This window comes from Hipposideros armiger, unplaced genomic scaffold (genome assembly GCF_001890085.2).
Source record: "Hipposideros armiger isolate ML-2016 unplaced genomic scaffold, ASM189008v1 scaffold_816, whole genome shotgun sequence".
Taxonomy (NCBI): domain Eukaryota; kingdom Metazoa; phylum Chordata; class Mammalia; order Chiroptera; family Hipposideridae; genus Hipposideros; species Hipposideros armiger.
Window position 1 is genome coordinate 293,964 of NW_017732166.1, and position 20,063 is coordinate 314,026.

A 20,063-nucleotide genomic window follows, 5' to 3' on the forward strand; every position below is an offset into this window, starting at 1 on the left:
TAGTTTTCAAAACCAGATATTTTGGGGACTTGTCTCTCAGATGCAGGTCTTAAAAATTGTGGTGCCTGATTATGGTTACAAACCCTTTACTCCTAATGGAGAAGCTCCAAGTTTGTGAGTTCCCTTCTGATTGAAGGTGCTGCACCCAGGGAGTGGGGTTTATGTTGAAACTGTCTCAGCCTCTCCTTCAGTGCCTCAGTGTGGCTAAATCATTATGTTAGCAGGCTTCCTATAATTCATATGGAAATACAAAGGGCCTAGGTTTTATAAAGCAATCTTGAAGAATTACAAAGTGGATTTACTCTAATACTATAGTAATTAAATTTGTGATTTTGACTTAAAGATGTATGGGTAGTTCAATGGAATAAAAGAGGGAGCTGAGAAATTATTTTTTACAAAGAAAGCAATCCAATGGGGGAAACGAAAGGCTTTTTAACCAAATAGTACTGGAACAATTGGATATAGTAAAACCATAAAACTTCTAGAAGAAAAAAGGAGAGAAAAAGGAGCTTTCTTTTACAAGATACAAAAAGCAGTAAGTGTAAATAAATACTGTAAATTAAATTTCATCAGAATAGAAATAACTTCTCATCAAAAGGCACCATTACGATGGGCCGACCCAGTGGCTCAGTTGGTTAAGAGCGCAAACTCTGAGCAACAAGGTCGCTGGTTTGATTCCCACATGGGCCAGTGAGCTGTGCCCGAGCTGAACTGCTGCTGAGCTGCCAACAGGTGGCAGGATGGCTCAGCTGGTGAGAGCACATGCTCCTGACAACAAGGTTGCCGGTTCAATTCCCACGTGGGATGGAGGGCTGTGCCCACCTGCAACTAAGATTGAACACGGCACCTTGAGCTGAGTGGCTGCGAACTGCCATCCAGTGGCTGGATGGCGATTGGACTTGGAACTGAGCTAGCTGTGCCCTCCACAGCTAAGACTGAAGGACAATAACTTGGCTGTTTCCCTTCTCCAATTCCCCAATAAAATATTTTATTTTTAATTTTAAAAAGACACCATTATGAGATAAAATAATAGCAAAACATATATGTGTAAAGGACTTGTATCCAGACTATATAGAGTACCCTTACAACAATAAAAGGACAATTCAATTAATTGGAGAAGGATTAGAACAGACACTTCATACATGATGCTATATTAATGGCCATTGAGCACATTTTACTTCAACATATGAATTTTGGGAGGATACATTTCAACCTATAACAGTAGTGTAAAGAAAAATTCAAAAGTTAAATGGAGAACTGATTTTCTTAAGGAAGAAAAGTGAGTTTTCTTTATAGTATTAAATTGAGAATACACAGTGCATAATTGACGTCACTTGGAATTTGGGAGAGAACACATGATTGGATTCTGATTTGGAGAGCAGTTGTTTAGAGGTGCTATATGAAAATTAAAGTAACATAAGGATTTTTTTTATCCTCTTTAATCTGAATCTACATTTCTTGGGAAGAAGAAAAATATGGTATAAATAATTGTAAAAATTCCTAGGAAATATGAAGAAACAAGCCCACAAGAGAAATCAGAAGAATAAGATTTATTTCTTGTGGATTTATTTCAATAGTTTGATCACAGTTTATTTTTTCTTTTTAAATGCCCCCAATGTTTAAAACATTAATTGTAATAAAAATGGTTTTCAGATTATAAATATTTTGGGAAGGATTTACCTCAAACAGACTGCTGATCCAACTTTTTCAGTTCCAAAGCCATAGAGACATCTTATGGTGCTCCAGAAAAGCTTTCCCTTTTTTTCTTCCCTGGCTGCTGTTAGGTACAACAGCTGTGACATAGGCATCTGGGATTTGTGCTCTTTTCCTTAAGAGTGGAAGACTTCTAGCCTTGGGTCCCCTGATATCATGATATCAGAACACTGTGTCCTCTTTCTGTATTTCCCCAAATGCCTCTGAGACATCTTGTTTGTTGAACTTTTCACAGCTTTCACCTCTATTTCAGAAGATATCCAAGGAGAAGAAAAAAAGGTGTCTAAAAGAACTAAAGTTGATAATAAGATGATGGTCAGAAAACTTTATAATCTCTGTTTTTTACTGTTTCTGTATCTTTTCACAAAAGAATCAAACCCTTATCCTCAGACTGTTATATATAATAGCAAAAAGTGCGACTTTTATCTTTCTATTGGATTGAATGAATATACCTTTTTTTTCCAGTGGTCAGCATTTAAATACATATTTAAGAAATGGTCCTAGGTCCACCCGTTATAGCCTAAGAAAGACTAATTTAGCTGACAGTTTAAGGACAATCACGTTATGGATTTTGTTTTCCTAAACATTCTAGAATTTTCAGGTACTGCTTCCTGATGGCTGGGGAAGTCTGCCTGTTACAGTAATTTAAAGGAGATTTTGGGGCTCTGTTACTAAAACTATAGTTTAAAATTAGTCCCTTCCAGAGAGAACTGGAGAAACTGATTGCTGAGGAGAGTAAGCAGGAGCTGACAAGAAATGACAGAGTTAAAGAAAGTCAGGGCAGAAGGAGTAGACATGAACATTAGTGAGATATGGGAGGCCCGTTAACGCTAATGCCACTGTCTGAATTTGAAATTATTATTCTACTTTTTGAAGTCTTTTGAAGAAACCTATGTGTGCCCTATTCATTCGGAAAGTCCTCTAATGTCATATCGCTTAGTCTGAATTACAAGGCAATAGGTTTATTTCTAATGTTTTGCACTTAAACCATATAACTGGTACTGAAACCATATATCTGAAAAACATTCTTTTATAATCTTCCACTTTCAGTGGCTAGCACTCCAATTGCTACTGACTTTCTTTAAAAGATAACTAAAATAATACACTGGGGTCAGTGAGAAGCTTATGTTTGTGTCAAGGAAAAGTATGTTAGTTATTTAATATACCAAAATGATAAATATACCAAATTATAGTAGTACTTTAATTATAAAAGTTGCTTATCTCACCAAGGAGATGGTACAGGGTACTAGCTATAAGTAGCAGTCAGTTAAGGAAGAAGTCTAATATGAGAAGTTATCCATTCCTTTTTTTTTTAATTTTCTTTTTGGATTATACATTTTATTTTTAACAATTTTTAATTTTTCAATTAGAGTTGACATACAATATAATATTAGTTTCAGGTGTACAACATAGTGATTAGATATTTATATAACTTACAAGATGATCACCCTGATAATCTAGTTCTCATCTAACAACATACATAGTTATTAGAATATTATTGACTATATTATTTGTGCTATACTTTACATTCCCATGACTTTTTTGTAACTACCAATTTGTACTTAATCTCTTCCCCCTTTTCACCCATCCCCCCCCAGCACCCTTTCCATCTGGCACCCCTCAAACTGTTCTCTATATCTAAGTTTGTTTCTGTTTTGTTTGTTAATTAATTTTGTTTAGATTCCACACATAAGTGAAATCATGTGGCATTTGTCTTTCTTACTTACTCCGCTCAGCATAATACCCCTAGTTCCATTCATGTTGTTGCGGATGGCAAGATTTCATTCCTTTTTATGGCTGAGTGTAATAATCCACTGTATATATGTACCACTTCTTCTTTATCCATTCATCCATTGATATACACCCAGGTTGCCTCTAAGTCTTGGCTATTGTAAATAATGCAGCAATGAACCCATGGATGCACACGTCCCTTTGAAGTAACGTATTGTGTTTTTTCAGATAAATACCCAGAGGTGGGATTACTGGGGCCTACGTTGTCCATTATAGCCTTTGTTTTAAAGTCTGTTTTGTCTGGTATAATCATTACTACTACAGCTTTTTGGGATTCCTGTGTTCCCATTTTCATGAAATATCTTTTTCCATCCCCTTACTTTCAGTCGGTTTGTGCCTTTCATACAGCAAGTGAGTCTTTTGTAGGCAGTATATGTAAGGATCTTATTTTTTTTTCCATTCAGCCCTCCTGTGTCTTTTTTTTTTTAAGATTTTATTGGGGAATTGGGGGAGGGGAACACTGGTGGGGAATTGGGGAAGGGGACCAGCCAAGTTGTTGCTCTTCAATCTTAGTTGGGGAGGGCGCAGCTAGCTCAGCTCCAAGTCCAGTCACCATCCGGCCGCTTGTCGGCAGCTCGCAGCCACTCAGCTCAAGGTGCCGTGTTCAATCTTAGTTGTGGGTGGGCGTAGCCCACCACCCCATGCAGGAGTAGAACCAGTAACCTTGTTGTTTGGAGCACGTGCTCTCATCAGCTGAGCCATACTGCCACCCATTGGCAGCTCAGTGGCAGCTCCGCTTGGGTGCAGCTCACTGGGCTATGTTGGAATTGAACCGGTGACCCTGTTGCTCAGAGCTTGCACTGTTAACCAACTGAGACACTTGGCTGGCCCAGTCATTCTATATTTTTAAAGATAGCTTTTGGTATATGTTATAAATTCCCTTTTGTATTATTTCCTTTCTTATGCCCACTAGTATTTCAGTATTTACTTACCTTTAGTGAAGGTATCTATTTTGGCTGCCTTTTCTTTCTACCATTAGTGTATACTTCACTAACATAGTAATCATGGACTTGATTCCTGCATGTTCTTAAAACCAGACTGATCACAACTATGAGCAGACATTTCAGAACATATAAGTAATTTCTAAAAACAAAACAAAACATATTTTTCAGTTTCATCGTGGGTTCCATTGGATTGGAAGTTGGTAAGATATACACACTGCAAGATTATCATTTAGCTTAGCTGTCCTAACTTTATTGTAATAGTAGATTGATATTATGTGTAATGAAGTGGTGTTATATTATCCCTGTTAATTTTTCTCCTAGGAAAAGTTTTGAAGATTATAACCTTGTTTTCTTCATTGTTCAGTTCTTCACTTCCCCTCCTTTTAAAAAAATTACCTTATACCATTACAGTAAAACCTTGGATTGAGAGTAACTTGTTTTGTGAGTGTTCTGCAAGATGAGCAAACTTTCTAATACATTTTAACGTGGTAAACGAGCTATGTCTTACAATATGAGTAGTTTGTTTCTACGAATTATGCTCGCAAACCAAGGTATTACTGTGCTAGTATTAGGATACAGAGTACCTTTTCTCAGTTGGTTTTCCCCCAAATTTATTTCCTATATAAAAACTTGATGATGGTATTAAAATTAAGAAGAAATAGAAAAATAAGGGTTGTCTTATTATCGGTACTAGTTTTGTCTCCAGAGTTGAATTGTCTTAGCCTGAGCTTTGATTATTCGAAATACCTATTACAGATGTTGGTATGTGGTAATTACTCACCAAATGTTGACTGAATCAATGAATAAAGTGCAGGGAAAACGAAAATGTTTGTAGGTCATTTCTCCGGTATTTTACCTGTCCGTAGAAGACACTCTACTAGGTCATTTTATATATACTGTTTGTTTTTTCTTAATAGCAATCCAGTAAATTTGGTGTTATTATTATCCCCATCTTAAAGAATAAAATTTGTATGAAGAGGTATTAAGTAAAGTATAACAAACAGAATTTACAGATTCCCAAGAAGAAACTCTGAATAGAAAGGGATTAGTTGTGGGAATCTCACAGTTTGATGGCCAAGATTGGTGGTTCTAAACCATTTTTTCATTTGGCACATATGAAGAATGACATTTAATGTAATTAATGTATCATACTCTCATAGTTATGTGCATTCTGGTACTAGCTAATTATTCATGCGTGACTTTGTTACTCAAGGAAACTTATTGACACAAAGGTGGAAAGTGTGATGAGAATCTTCTCTAATTTGTTTCAATAAGGGGGTAAATATAAACCTTGAAACTATATTATTAATGGCCATATCTTATTTCTTCACTGCTGTTTACCACATCCCCCACATCATATGGTTGAGAGTAGCTGGCTTAAATGAAAGTTTAAATTTGAAAGCAGTATTGTAACATTTGAGAAACAACTTCTGTGTGATATATTGATTCTTATTTTAAGGTCCCAGGTATTAAAAGCAATGCAAAGAAACTAGATGACTTCAGAGAGGAAACTGAGTTGGGTTTTTAAAGCTGACTAATATTTCATAAACTACGAAAGGTGGTAGATAAAGAGCTAGGGTAAAACAAGAGTGTTTAAGTATCATTGATGCTGGAGTTGAGGATTTGAGGGTGGAGAAGATATGAGATGAAATTATAATATCAGTTCGGGCAAGATGTGAAGGGACCTGAGGATATGAATTTAAGTTTTTGGAAATAGGGCTGGGTGTGGCTCCCACCAATATACACAGGGTTGCAAAAAAATGTGTACACATTTTATGAAAGGAAAACTGTTAAAATTGTAATACTCAATATATACCGATAACAAAAGATGAATACAAGTAACGTTTGACTTCTGCAGCTATAAGAGGTACTCAAAGTAGTTACCATCGGCGTCCAGACACCTCTGGTTACGGAAAACTGCTTGAGCAAAGTTGACCAAAGTGTCCACTTGTATACATATTTTTGGCACCCCTTACGAGGTCTGACAATTAAGTTCGTGAACTTGTTGCAATGATGTTGCTAACCTTTTTTTGATACCAGAGGGACTATTATGAATTTGTACCAACTGGACAAACAGTTAACCAAGTTTACTATTTGGAAGTGATGAAAAGGCTGTGTGAAAAATTAGACGACCTGAATTTTTCACCACCCATTCATGACTCTTGCATTATGACTGTACCAACTTACACAGCAACATCTGTGAGGGAGTTTTTAGCCAGTAAACAAATGACTGTATTGGAACACCTTCCCTTCTCACCTGACCTGGCCCCAGTGACTTCTTTCTTTACCCAAAAATAAAGGAAATATTGAAAGGAAGACAATTTTATGATATTCAGGACATCAAGGGTAATACAATGACAGCTCTGATGGCCGTTCCAGAAAAAGAGTTCCAAAATTGCTTTGAAGGGTGGACTAGGTGCTGGCGTCAGTGTGTAGCTTCCCAAGGGGAGTATTTTGAAAGTGACCGTAGTGATATTTAGCAAAGAGGTATGTAACACTTTTTCTAGGATGAGTTCATGAACTTAATTGTTGGACCTTCGTGTATATATGGTTCTCAAACTCAGGTGGCTGTACAGATCAAGCAGGTAAATTGAATGTGTGAAACAGGCTGGTATAGAAAATTTGGGCATGCAAAATGGAACAGGTTCTTTGGAAAATAATTTGGCAGTTTCTTATAATGTTAAGGGTATATTAATGAGTAGTTCAGCATTATGGCCATGTAAATCATTCCTCTTTTGTCTTGCCTTTATTTAACAAGTAGTTAGACATCCATTTGTGAACAAAAGTGCTTCCAGCACCCTACGCCAAGGGACCTGGTAGGTTTCTAGCCCACCTGTGTATCTGAAAATAAATAAAGAAGACCTCAGTAAAGGTTTTGGATCCAAGGGAGTCAGTGAACCTGCTCCATCCTCATGCGCCCTGTCAGGGAAAAATACCTGGTGAGTGCTAACCCGGGCAGATACTCACAGGTGAGAAAGAATTTGTAGAGGTCCCATCTGCTTGAGGAACCATTTCAGCATGGCATCAGAGCCAGTATAGAGATGTGTTTGGATGCAGCGGAGAGGTAGGGACTCTGCCAGAGCCGCCCCCCCCCCCAACAGGGTGACACTGCAGCTGTCTGGAAGTAGCAACGGGCAACCTCTCCCTGGAGGAGGTAGAAGATGGTGCACGAGTACCTGGCTATCCCAGTTGTGTGTATTGTGGCTGGAGAAATCTGTTTCTTTATGTCAGTACCCTAATTTCTTAGGCGGGACCTACCGTATTTCCCCATGTATAAGATGCACCCTTTTTCGAAAAATTTGGGGTCAAATAACTGGGTGCGTCTTATACAGTGGTTGTAGATTTTTTTACTTGCATTTGACAGTGATGAGGAGTTGTATGAATTTTATGATGAATGAAACGAGTTCAATAACTTTATGTAATACGTTGTTTTTTCAAATTTAGGGCCCCCAAATTAAGGTGTGTCTTATACATGGGAGCGTCTTATACATGGAGAAATATGGTACATTACTAGGAGAATGGGAAGGAAGCAGATAAGACTATCACAGGGTATTATAGTAACGTGGTGTTTGCTGTCTGCTTCAGGACTTCCGCATGGATTCCGTCCACAAGTTTTTGTGAATACTCCACATGAGCATATCTCCACCAAGTCACAGACACCCCCAGTGCACCAAGTGGTGAACCCACATCTCCCTCGCACTCTGTGGCTGGCTGATTTGTGCACTCCCAAGTGTGGTAGTGAGAGCAGGTCTCAGAAAAACAGACCACGGTCTGTGGGAAAGGAGGAAACCACAAACTGGAGCTATAGCACTGCCTTCTGGAAAACAATTTCCTAAAGCAAGTATGGTGAATTACAAGAGTAGTAGAAAACACAAAGGTTAAGACTTCTGCCACAAGAGGGAGCAAGAAGACTGTAGCATGATCCATGATAATCCATGATCAACCTAGGAAACAAAAGCAAAGCAACACCAAGGAACTGTACCTCATTTAAAGATAACCAGTAAAGATAATTCAAATGTGAAAGCAACAAGACAAAAATACAAGGAACTTAAAAAATATCAAGGAAATATGCCAACACAAAAAGATATCACTGATTCTCCCACTGAGCTCAAAGACACATAATACTTAGGATCTAGCTGATAAAGAATTCAAAATAGCTGTATTGAAGAAATTCAGTGAGCTACAAGTAAACTCAGAAAAGCAATTCAATGAGATTAAGAAAAAGATACATGAACAAAACTAAGTTTACAAAATAGATGAAACCATAAAAAAGAACCACATAAAAATTCTAAAGGTAAATATTTCAGTGCATGAGATGAAGAATACATTTGAGAGCATCTGTAGTACAGTAGTGCAGATTAGAGGAAGAATAAGTTGAGTTAGAGTATAAGAATTTGGTAATAACACAGTTAGAAAAGAACAAAGAGAAAATAAAAATGAGTGAAGAAAGCCTATATGATGATGAGATTCCTTCAAAATGGAAAACATCTGAATAATCAGGGTTCCAGAAAGAGAAGAGGGCATAAAGTTTAAGAAACAGTAGCTGAAAACTTCCCAAGCCTGTGGGAAAACTTAGACATTGAGGTTCAAGAAGCTAAAAGTTTCCCCCATTATCTCAGGACCAAAAGATCTTCTCTAAGACATATCATAATGAAACTATCAAAAATCAAATATAAAGAAGGAATACTAAAGGCAACCAAGGGAAAGAAAGAATGTAACCTACAATGGAACCCCTACTAGTCTATCAGTGGATATCTCAGCAAAAACACTACAGTCTAGGGAATGACATAGTCAAAGTGCTGAAAGATAAATATTGATAGCCAACAAGTTTATGCATCAAATTTATCTTTTAGACACGAAGGAGAAATAAAGACTTTCCCAGACAAACTATAGCTGAGATGTGCCTTGCAAAAATGCTGAAAGTTTTTTAAGCAGAATCAAAAAGATGCAAATCAAAAACATGAAAACATACAAAGTATACAACCCAATGGTAAAGATGAAAAATATGATCAGACTTGGGAAACTCCAATTTTATAATTGGATAGTATTATAGCATGAAGATTAAAGGAAAAGTGTATTAAAAGTAACTATAGCTACTATAATCTGTTAATAAACACAGCATAAAAAGAGGTAAATTGTGATATCAGAAATATAAAAAGGGAGGAGTAAAAGGGTGGACCTTCTATAAGTGAGTTAAGATAAGTAGCTATTAGCATAAAATGGACTGTCTTTATTTATGAGATGTTTTATGTAAGCCTCATGGTAACCACAAAGCAAAAATCTAGAGTGGATTCACAAAACATAAAAAAGGGGAGACATAACATATTGACATGGAAAATCACCAATTTACAAAGGTAGGCAGAAATAGAGGGTGGGGGTTGGGAGGGGGGAAATGGCAATACAGAACAACAAGAAATCAAACAATAAGATGGCAGTAGTAAGTCCTTATATATCAATAATCACTCTAAATGCAAATAGATGGAATTTACCATATAAATGAAACAGAGTGGCGGGATGTACAAAACAACCCAAAACAAAACAAGACAACTATATTTGCTGCCTACAAGAGACGCATTCTTGCTCTAAAGACACACATAGGCTCAAAGTGAAGGGATGGAAGAAGATATTCTATGCAAGAGAAATCAAAAGAAGTGGAGTAATCATATCAAATGAAACAGGATAATGATATGACAAAAATTAGATACCCTAGAAGATTTTTTGAATTTCTAGAAACACAGAACCTACCAAGACTGAATCAGGAAGGAAAAGAAAATTTGGCAGAACAATAACAAGTACAGAGATTGAATCAATAATCAAAATCTTCCCAAGCCCCCAAGCACCAGGACAGATGGCTTCATTGGTGATTTCTACCAAACATTTAAAGAAGAATTAATGCCAAAGCTTCTCAAACTTCCTAAAAATTGATGTGGAGGGAATACTTCCAAACTCATGAGACCAGCATTACTGTGATACCAGATAAAGAAAAGAAAATTATAAAACAATATCCCTGATGAACATAAGATGCAAAAATTCTCACAAAATATAAGCAAACCAAATTCAAGAACACATTAAAATGATTATACACTGTGACCAACTAGGATTTATCCCTGGGATTGAAGGATGGTTTGACATAGGCAAATCATTAAATGTGATATACCACATTAATAGGATGAGAGATAAAAATTACATGATCATTTCAATAGATTCAGAGAAATCATCTAATGACTACATCCTTTCATGATAAAAACTCCCAACTGATTGGGTGTAGAAGGAACATACCTCAACATAGTAAAGGCCATATAAGACAAACCTACAACTAGTATTATAGTCACTGTTGAACAATGGAAAACTTTCTCTTTAAGACCAGGAAGAAGATAAGATGTCCACTCTCACCAATGTTATTCAATGTAATATTGTAAGTCCTAGCTACAACAATTAGGCAAGACAAGGAATAAAGGGTATCCAAATCATAAAGGTAGAAATAGAATTGTCATTATTTGCAGACAATATTATTTTGTATATAGAAAATCCCAAAGACTCAACCAAAAAAATGTTGAAACTAATCAACAAATTCAGAAAAGTTGTAAGATGTAAAATCAACATACAGAAATCACTTGCATTTCTATACACTAAAATGAAACATCTTCAAAAGAAATAAAGAAAACTATCTCAGTTACAATAGGATAAAAAACAATGAAGTATCTAGGAATAAATTTAGCCAAGGAAATGAAAGATATGTACTACAACAAAAACTACAAGCCCATCTTGAAAGAAATCTAAGAAGGCACAGACAAATGGAAAGGCGTCTCGAGTTCATGGATCAAGAGAATTAATATTGTGAAATGTCTGTACTATCCAAAGCCATCTATGGATGCAACACAATTCCTATCAAAATTCCAATGGCATTCTTCACAGAAATAGAAAAAAAAATCCTAAAATTTCTGTGGAACCACAAAAGACACCAAATAGCCAAAGCAATCATGATATTAGAACAAAGTTGGAGGCATCACACTTCATGATTTGAAACTGTACTACAAACCTGTAGTAATTAAACCACTATATCAGCATTAAAATAGGCATACACCAGTGGAACAGAATGGAGAGTCCAGATTTAAACTCCCACATATGTAGTCAACTATTATTTGACAATGGAGCCAACCTACTGGGGATGGGATAATCTCTTTCACAAATGGTTTTGGGAAAACTGGATAACCACATGCAGAAAAATGAAATTGAACCCTTATTACCACTCACAAAAATTAACTTAAAGTGGATCAGAGACCTGATGGCATAAAATTTCGTGAAGAAAACATACGGGGGAAGCTTCTGGACATAGTCGTCTTGGCAATGATTTTTTTTGGTATGACTTCAAAGGCACAAATAACATAGAAATGCTATTGTTACAATGGCAGTTATGTTACAACATATAAATTTATGAGATCAACTTACATATTTTAAATTCATGCAATGTTGTATATAAAATATATTTCAATAAAATAAGTAATTAAACACACACAAATGTTGAGAATATACTTACCATACAACCAAACGATCTCAATTCTAGATGTTTAACCACTGTGAACTGAAAACTTACATTGTCACAAAAACTTGAACATGAAAAGTTCATAGCCTTAACTCATTGCTTCCCCAAACTGGAATTAACCCAGATGTCCCTCAGCAGGTGAGTAGATGTACCCACACAATGAAATACTCTCAGTACCTAATGAAAAGAAACAAAGTGGGGCCGGCTGAGTGGCTCAGTTGGTTCAGAGCTTGCTCAAGAGTGTGAGCTCTGAACAACAGCGGTTCGATTCCTGGCCGGAGCTGAGCTGCTGCTGAGCTGCCAACAGGTGGCAGGATGGCTCAGCTTAAAAAAAAAAATAGAAAGGAAGAAAGAAAAAAAAAAAGAGAAACAAAGTATTGATCCATGCAACAATGTGAATAAATCTTAAATGCATTTTGCTAAGTGAAAGAAGCCAGAACCAAGTATGTTACAATTCCATCATGATGGAAAACAGATCAGTGGTTGACAATGTTTGGGCTGAGGGACTGAGTACAAAGAGGCACCATGAGTTTTTAGGGAAAGGGAACTGTCCTGCATGTACTATGGCATTGGATACAGAGCTCTGTGCATTTGTTACACCTACAGAACTGAACTCCCCAAAGAGTGAATCTTATTCTGTGCACATTTAAATAAATATATCAGATTGTCAGAGGAACCCATGTTGGAGTACAGAAAATGGTAAACGATTCAACTTTACTGAAGGTTTTGGGAAAAAAGGAGATAACTTAAGGCTAAATACTGTAAGGCCAAAGACAAAAACTGCTTAACTAGTGGTGAGAAAGAACTAATGTTATATCAAGGAAGGCATTTTTGGAAACCTGAATTTTGGAGTAGGGAAAAAGGACAATGGCAAAAACTAAAGGAAAAGACTAGAGTTTTTTCCAAATTCCCTTTTACTTGACTTATTTGCATCTTACCTTGTGAATGAGTTAACATAACCTGTATGGGAATGACATAACTTTACTATCTCTACTACCTCTTACCTGTTCTGACTATATCGCGTGAGAGAACTGAACTGTGGCCCAAATTTTTCTCCAGGACTTTCCATGAAGTGAGTCAATACATTGTTTCTGGCTTTACTTTCTGTCTCCCTAATATGCCTGCTCAGGGTGCTTTGGAATTTTCCAGGTACATTGTTAGAGGAGGAGGGCCAGAGCATGGATTCATTGTGCTTGGGGAAGGGTTCCAGTGATTGTTCAGGGAAGCATTGAAAGGGACCCAAATGGAGTATTTATTAGTACTCAATTTGGAGTAAGGATAAATAAAAATTACCTGAAATAAATATGTACCAAACACTAAAAATCGCTTATCATATTTAAGTATCTCTTATCATTATATTTAAAAATTGATTTAAAATGTAAGCTGAGATTCTTTTTAGTGTAGATTGCAACACCTTTTTTTGTGCTTGTGCCAAGAACACAGTGTTCTGTTAAGTCATTCAGTGAGGAAGATTGCTGGCTTGCTGCCAACCAGAGTCAAGTTCATTCAGATCTGAGTTTCGGTGTAGATTCTGAACTGAGTGAGGAATAAATATACCTCTTGTCTGTTGAGTGTTAGGTGGATCTGTTGAATTGTTTTAAATATAAGATTATTAATACTTTTGTTTTAAGGCTTCTTATGTAAACAATGCTTTAATGCTGATATTAATTTCTTGTCTATTGACATTTCATGCCGGAATTGGTGAAATATCACAGCTCTCCTAACCATACCGGATGAGTATATAGTATGCACCACATGGACTCCTGTGTCATTTAAGGTATTATTCCATACTGCAAAAACCCCCACATACATATTCAGAAAGTGCTTTTCTCAGTGAATGAATGAATGAATGAATGAATGAATGAATGAATGAATGAAATAGGGACAAGCTGGATAGTGACAGGGATTAAAAAACAACTAGTGGAAAAACTCATACTCATGAGTTAAATACTTATATCTATGGTGAAAGCATAACTAAATATAACTATTTAAACATTCAGTTCTCATGAAAATGAAATCAGTGATATTATATGTTTGATTCCGGATTCATTCCCTGAAATTTCTCTACATCAGACAGTTTTACACCTATAATGAAGGTGATAGGACAGTTAAAGGATCGGAAATGCTGTCGTAGGAGTGTAATTTCTCCTTCAGTGACAACTCCCTCAGACTATCCATCAATATTGAAGCTTTTGTATCATAGTTGGGAACACTTAACAAATATACATCATGATATAATCAAAATTTTCAACTGTGAGCAAAATTAAGTGGAGAAAGATTTTGTGCTTAATTAGGAAAAATAGTTAAAGAAATAAGTTGTATGAGCTTTCATAATCACATGGATTGATCATTTGAAAACCTATGACCAGGATTTTATACAATTAAATTTTAAATAAACTGCTCATTAACAAAGATAAATGTGTCCCATGGGTTGATATGTGGTTATGATCTTTATAATTCATATTTACAGAATAAATTTTAATGAGAAACATTTTTTAACAGACAGCACATTTGTATGCAGAGGCAGGGAGGGGTTGCATCTGATACTTAAAATAAGACCAATATATACATAAAGCCCCCAAAATTTTGATGCTGAACTTCAGTTTTTAAAACTTGTACATTAATGACAGCTGCTATTTTGTAAGTTCCTACCTAATATGTAGGGGTGGTGCAGAATCTATTTACATATATTTTCTTAATCCAGTTCCCACAATGACACTGTTGAGATGCGTATTACTCTCTTTATTTTGCCTATGGGATAACTTGGCTATTTCTCAAATTAAAAACCTGCCCAGCATTACTCTTCTGGTAAAGCGCAGATGAGGACAACCAATGGAATCTTTGAATTAGATCATGAGAGAAGAAGAATCTCCTTGTATTTGGCTAGTCAGTTTAAGTTGAGTGCTCAAGTAGAAGGTTTTCATTCTTAAGTAAATATGAAATTAAGGAATAGGGAAAAGAGTGTTAATTTATCAACTAGGCTTATAAGGGAACAACACATTAAACGTTCTATACTAGCTTGCTTCTAGTTTATCTTTTACTTAGAGCCTTCTGTCCAAATTTCTGGGCCTGGAGCACTTGAGTATTTGGATCTAAGGGCGGGAAAGTCGTTTCTCCATATTTCCATGTCCCAACACTCACTCCCTAGCTACCTGTTAGAACTTGATGTGCTTATCTTGCCTGTGTGGGAGACTGTCAGCACTCTGCTCTGCTCAGTGTATATTTTGTAGTTTTTCAGGATATCCCACTAGACCCTAGAATATCTACCTGAAAAAAGGACCAAGTGGAGGGTATAGCAAGGCCAAGAGAAGGGAAAATTTGCTTAAGTCAGACTTCTTTTATTTATCTCTTTTTTACTCCCTCATTTCACTTTGGATATGGGTTGCATTGTTCTGTGGTATGATGGAGCAAGATAGCATTTATTTTCCTCACCATACGATTTCTCGTTTTTTTGTTTTTGTTTTATTAAGCTGAGCTAAGAAGGAGAGCACAATTAGCCTCAAACTTATTTCCATACATATGTGCTTTTGTTTTGTTTTTCACTGGTAAGAAAGAAATTTGAAGTCTGGAATTTGGAGTTCTGAAAAAAAATGGGGAAGTAATGGGGAAAAATAAGGAAAAAGAAAGGAAAGGAGACCTCTTGTGTGTTGAGCATGTAGTTTTAAAGCTGCATAAGGTCAGTAAATGATATTAGCATTAAATGTGAATATGTTTATCTGTAGTTTCAGCAGATTTGTGAGTGTTTAATCACTAAAATACCTATGGCTTACACATATTTTTTTCTGACAATCTTTGCTCTTCTACCTGGTAGAGTTGCCATCTTTATCAAATCTATTAACAGTAAATTGGACTTCAGCAGACCATTTTATTTTTTTAAATTAAAAAAAAAATATTGAGAAACTCATTTCCCCCCAAATAACAGTATGTCGAAAATGTTAGGTTTACAATGTATAACTGACTCCTGAGTTTGGCCCATTTTTGTGTGGTGGCAGGAGACACGACTGAACACAGATTTTCTTAATTTAAGGTTAAGATTTGAGGCTAAGATCTCCCTATACCTACCCCATAACAGTCTTGTGAAGAGAAAATGATTAAATGAATTCACAGCTTTTCTCTCCGTAGTTGGTTCTAAATATAGAATGGCATTAGCTTAGACTGTTTAATGAGAATTTGTTTCTAAGTTCAAGAGCACTAACTGACTGTTACTCCAGTGGAAAAATTTTAAAGATTTTGTTTTCATAGAATGTGTTCCTTTTTATGGGTTTTGGTCCTGCCCATAGATAGTTACATTTAGGAAGTTAAGGTCCATGCTGCAGAGTAACGACTTAAAGGACCTGCACACCTTCACCCCCTCAGCCCTCCATGCTGCTTCTCTGTGTTGCTGCTGCCCTGCCTTCTGGGCCTGGCTGCACCGAACCTGTCATCTACTTCAAGGAGCAGTTTCTAGACAGATGTGTGGACCAATTGCTGGATTGAATCCAAATACAAATTGGATTTTGCCAAATTTGTCCTTAGTGCCGGCAAGTTCTACAGTGACCTGGACAAAGATAAAGGGCTGCAGACGAGCCACAATGCCTGCTTGTACGCTCTGTCGACCGGGTTTGAGCCCTTCATCAATAAGAATCAGACGGTGGTGGTGCAGTTCGCTGTGAAACATAAGCAGAACATACACTGTGGGGGCAGTTACGTGAATCTATTTCCAGATGATTTGGACCAGGCAGACATGAACGAAGACTCTGAATACAACATCATGCTTGACTCTGACATCTGTGGCTCCAGCATCAAGAAGGTTCATGTCATCTTCAATTACAAGGGCAAGACTGTGCTAATCCATAAGGACATCTGTGACAAAGATGATGAATTCATACACACATTACACTGATCGGATGCCCCTGTAACACCTACGAGATGAAGATTGACAACAACCAGGTGGAGCCAGGCTCCCTGGAGGATGATTGGGACTTCATGCCACCCAAGAAGATAAAGGACTCTGGTGCTTCGAAGCCTGAAGACTGGGTTGAGCTGGCCAAGATTGATGACCCCACGGACACCAAACCTGAGGACTGGGACACACCTGAGCACATCCCTGACCCTGATGCTAAGAAGTCCGTGGATTGGGACGAAGTGATGGACAGAGATTGGAACCACCAGTGATTCAGAACAAAATACAAGGGTGGGTGGAAGTCCCCATGGATTGACAGCCCAGATTACAAGAGCACTTGGATCTCCCCAGAGATTGACAATCCTGAGTATTCTCCTGATAGCAACATCTACGCCTATGTGCTGGGCAGGTCAGTTCTGGCGCCATCTTTGACAACTTCCTCATCACCAATGAGGAGGCATATACTGAAGAGTTTGGCACTGAGATGTGGGGTATCACAAAATTAGCAGAAAAGCAAGTGAAGGAAAAGCAGAATGAAGAGCAGAGGCTGAAGGAAGAGGAGCAGGATAAGAAGTGCAAGGAGAAAGAGGAGGTGGACAGGATGATGAGGAGGACAGGACAAAGATGCGGAGGTTGAGGACGATGAGGAGGAGGAGGAGGAAGATGCTGCCGCTGGCCAGGCCAAGGATGAACTGTAGGGACCACACTGCCACTTCCAGGGCTGAACTGAGGCTTGAGCGCTCTTGCTATAGAGCCAGCTGTGCCAAATAATGTCTCTATGAGACTTGAGAACTTTCTTTTTTTTCCAGGTGGGTTCAAATTTGGGGTGATTTTGGCTTTGTTCCCCCTTTTTTTTAAGTAGTGTTTTGTTTCTGGTTCTCTTTCAGCCTTCACCTCTGGCCCTCGTCTTTCTTGACATTTTGTCTTCCTTTGTCCCCTTCTTTTCCCAGATCCTTTAGTTTCTCTCCAACTTGGGAGTGTGGAGGAGAAGCCTCAGGCCAGAGATTCTATCCACTCTCCTTTCTGGATCCTAGTGGGAGACAAGAAAAGAGGAAGGTGCTCCGGCCCCCCAGCACTGAGGAAGAATGGGGGTCCTAGGGCCTGAACTCCGGGGCCCTAACCCTACCCACTCCTTTTCTCCCCTGCCTCCAGGACTGGGCTGCTTTTGCGAGGGGCAGTGGGTTCCAGCTCAGCTCACAGTGAGAATTAAGAACTACAAACAAAATTGCTATGAAGTTTTGTGTCTTCAAAAAAAAAAAAAGTTAAAATGTAGGATGCACACACACACACTCATACATCTTATTGAATTTTCTCTGCATTATTAACTCATAATCACAATAAGTTTTCTGTAGTCTCTAGCTGGAGGTAATTAGAGTTAACATTTTAATATAATTTAGTTTCATTTTAAGATACTGTAACTATAGTGTGACTGAGATTTCATAGACATCTGTGATGAGAAGGAGGCACACAGGTCTTAGACTCTCTTAGTTTTATAAATTTTTAGTATAGTTTTATTTTATGTTGTTCACCATGGCACATTAGATGAAGAATTTATATTACCTCTGTTACTGCTATTTTCGGACAGACACAGATCAAGGCCTCTGCTTGTTTAGGAGTCCCAGGTGTGTTAGACCATGTAAAGGAACCTGAGAAGGCCTTCCTTTTTGGCTACACCCATAGGGGCAAAAAGGAAAAGAGAGCTGATGAATACAGGATAGTGATTTTATGTCTTACCTTTTCTTCAGGGATGAAGGTGGGGTATAAATTTATTTTAATTATTTTTCACATTTTCTTAGAAAATAAACTTAACCACTGCAGATAAAGTTGAGGTTTTGATTGCTCGACATTATACCCTATGGATTTTGTGAGTGTTTTACAATTTAGGGTAGGAAGCGTTCCACCCCTGAAGAAAGTGTAGTCACTGTTTGTATGTGTTGTGTGTATTTTTTGTGTCTCAAGAATATGTCATGAATGGCAGTTCTCATTTTGGAATGTACGACTAACCTTCTCCCAGGTACTCTTCCTGCTCCAGAAAATGGATCCTCAATAAAAACAATTCATAACACTGTGATCACGATTTGCTTCCATTATTGTATGTATGTATGTATGCATGTAAGTAAAACTGTTTGAAGGAGTCTGGATAGTTTATCACTCTATTTTACAGAAGTGAAGAGACTAACTTATGAGAAGACAGCCAACAAGGAGCAGGCTCTCAGTTTTATTGCTGTGTGCCTAGTTATTTATCAGTAGTCCCTAAGCAGCTGAACTATTTGACTATGAAACTATAATTCAGTGAGCCTAGAGAAATTTATTCTGCTCACCATTTTTGTCATTGACCCATTTTAACTATATAAGAACAAGCTCCAGGACAGGAGGCCCATGAATGCCTGTGGACCCAGGCATGTGGTGTAAACCAGTAGGGCCCAGAGAGCCCTACCTGACTAGAAAGGCCACCTGGCTGACCAGAGAGCTATTATTGGGTTGTTGAAAAAGTCATGACGCATGTTTGCAACAGATGGCACTAGTTCATTTTTGGAAGTTGACAGCTGACAGTTCTAGCTTCATTCTAAAAAAAATTTGAGTGATTTGGTTGAGTTTTGGAGATTTTACAACAAATTGAAGATGAAAGACCAAACTGCATTTTTGCCATATTTTACTGTTTTACTTCCATAAAGGGAAGAATGTGCATCAAGCTTGTGAAAAGTTGCATAAAGTTTACGGTGACAATGCTCTACAAGAACGTCAGTGCCAACGATGGTTCATGAAATTCTGTTCTGGTGATTTTGATTTCAACGACACTCCTCGGTCAGAGAGGCCCACCGAGGTTGATGACCACAAAATAAAGGCATTAATGGAGTCAAACCCACGTTACACGACACAAGAGATTGCAGAAACATTGAACATACATCATTTAAGTGTTCACGACCACCTGAAGAAGCTGGGATATGTAAGCAAGCTCGATATTTGGGTTCCGCATGAACTCAAAGTTCATTTGATGGCGCATATAAACATCTGCGATATGGGTTCTGCTGTGCAGAAGCTTTTAAGTTTAATATACTCCCATTCATTTATTTTTGCTTTTACTTCCCTTGCCTTTGAGGTCAAATTCATAAAATCCTCTTTGAATCCAAAATCCATAAGGTAAGTATCTATGCTTTCTTGTATGCAGCTTATTGTTTCAGGTCTTCTG

At 37.5% G+C, this 20,063-nt stretch overlaps 1 protein-coding gene and 1 pseudogene across 1 annotated transcript in view; both read left to right on the forward strand.

Annotated features, from left to right (window-relative positions):
* The window catches only part of SPIDR (scaffold protein involved in DNA repair), a 351,985-nt gene that overhangs the window by 87,717 nt on the left and 244,205 nt on the right, over positions 1-20,063 (forward strand). The gene's annotated exons all lie outside the window — the stretch shown is intronic.
* LOC109374367 (calreticulin pseudogene) lies at positions 16,131-18,937 on the forward strand (annotated as a pseudogene).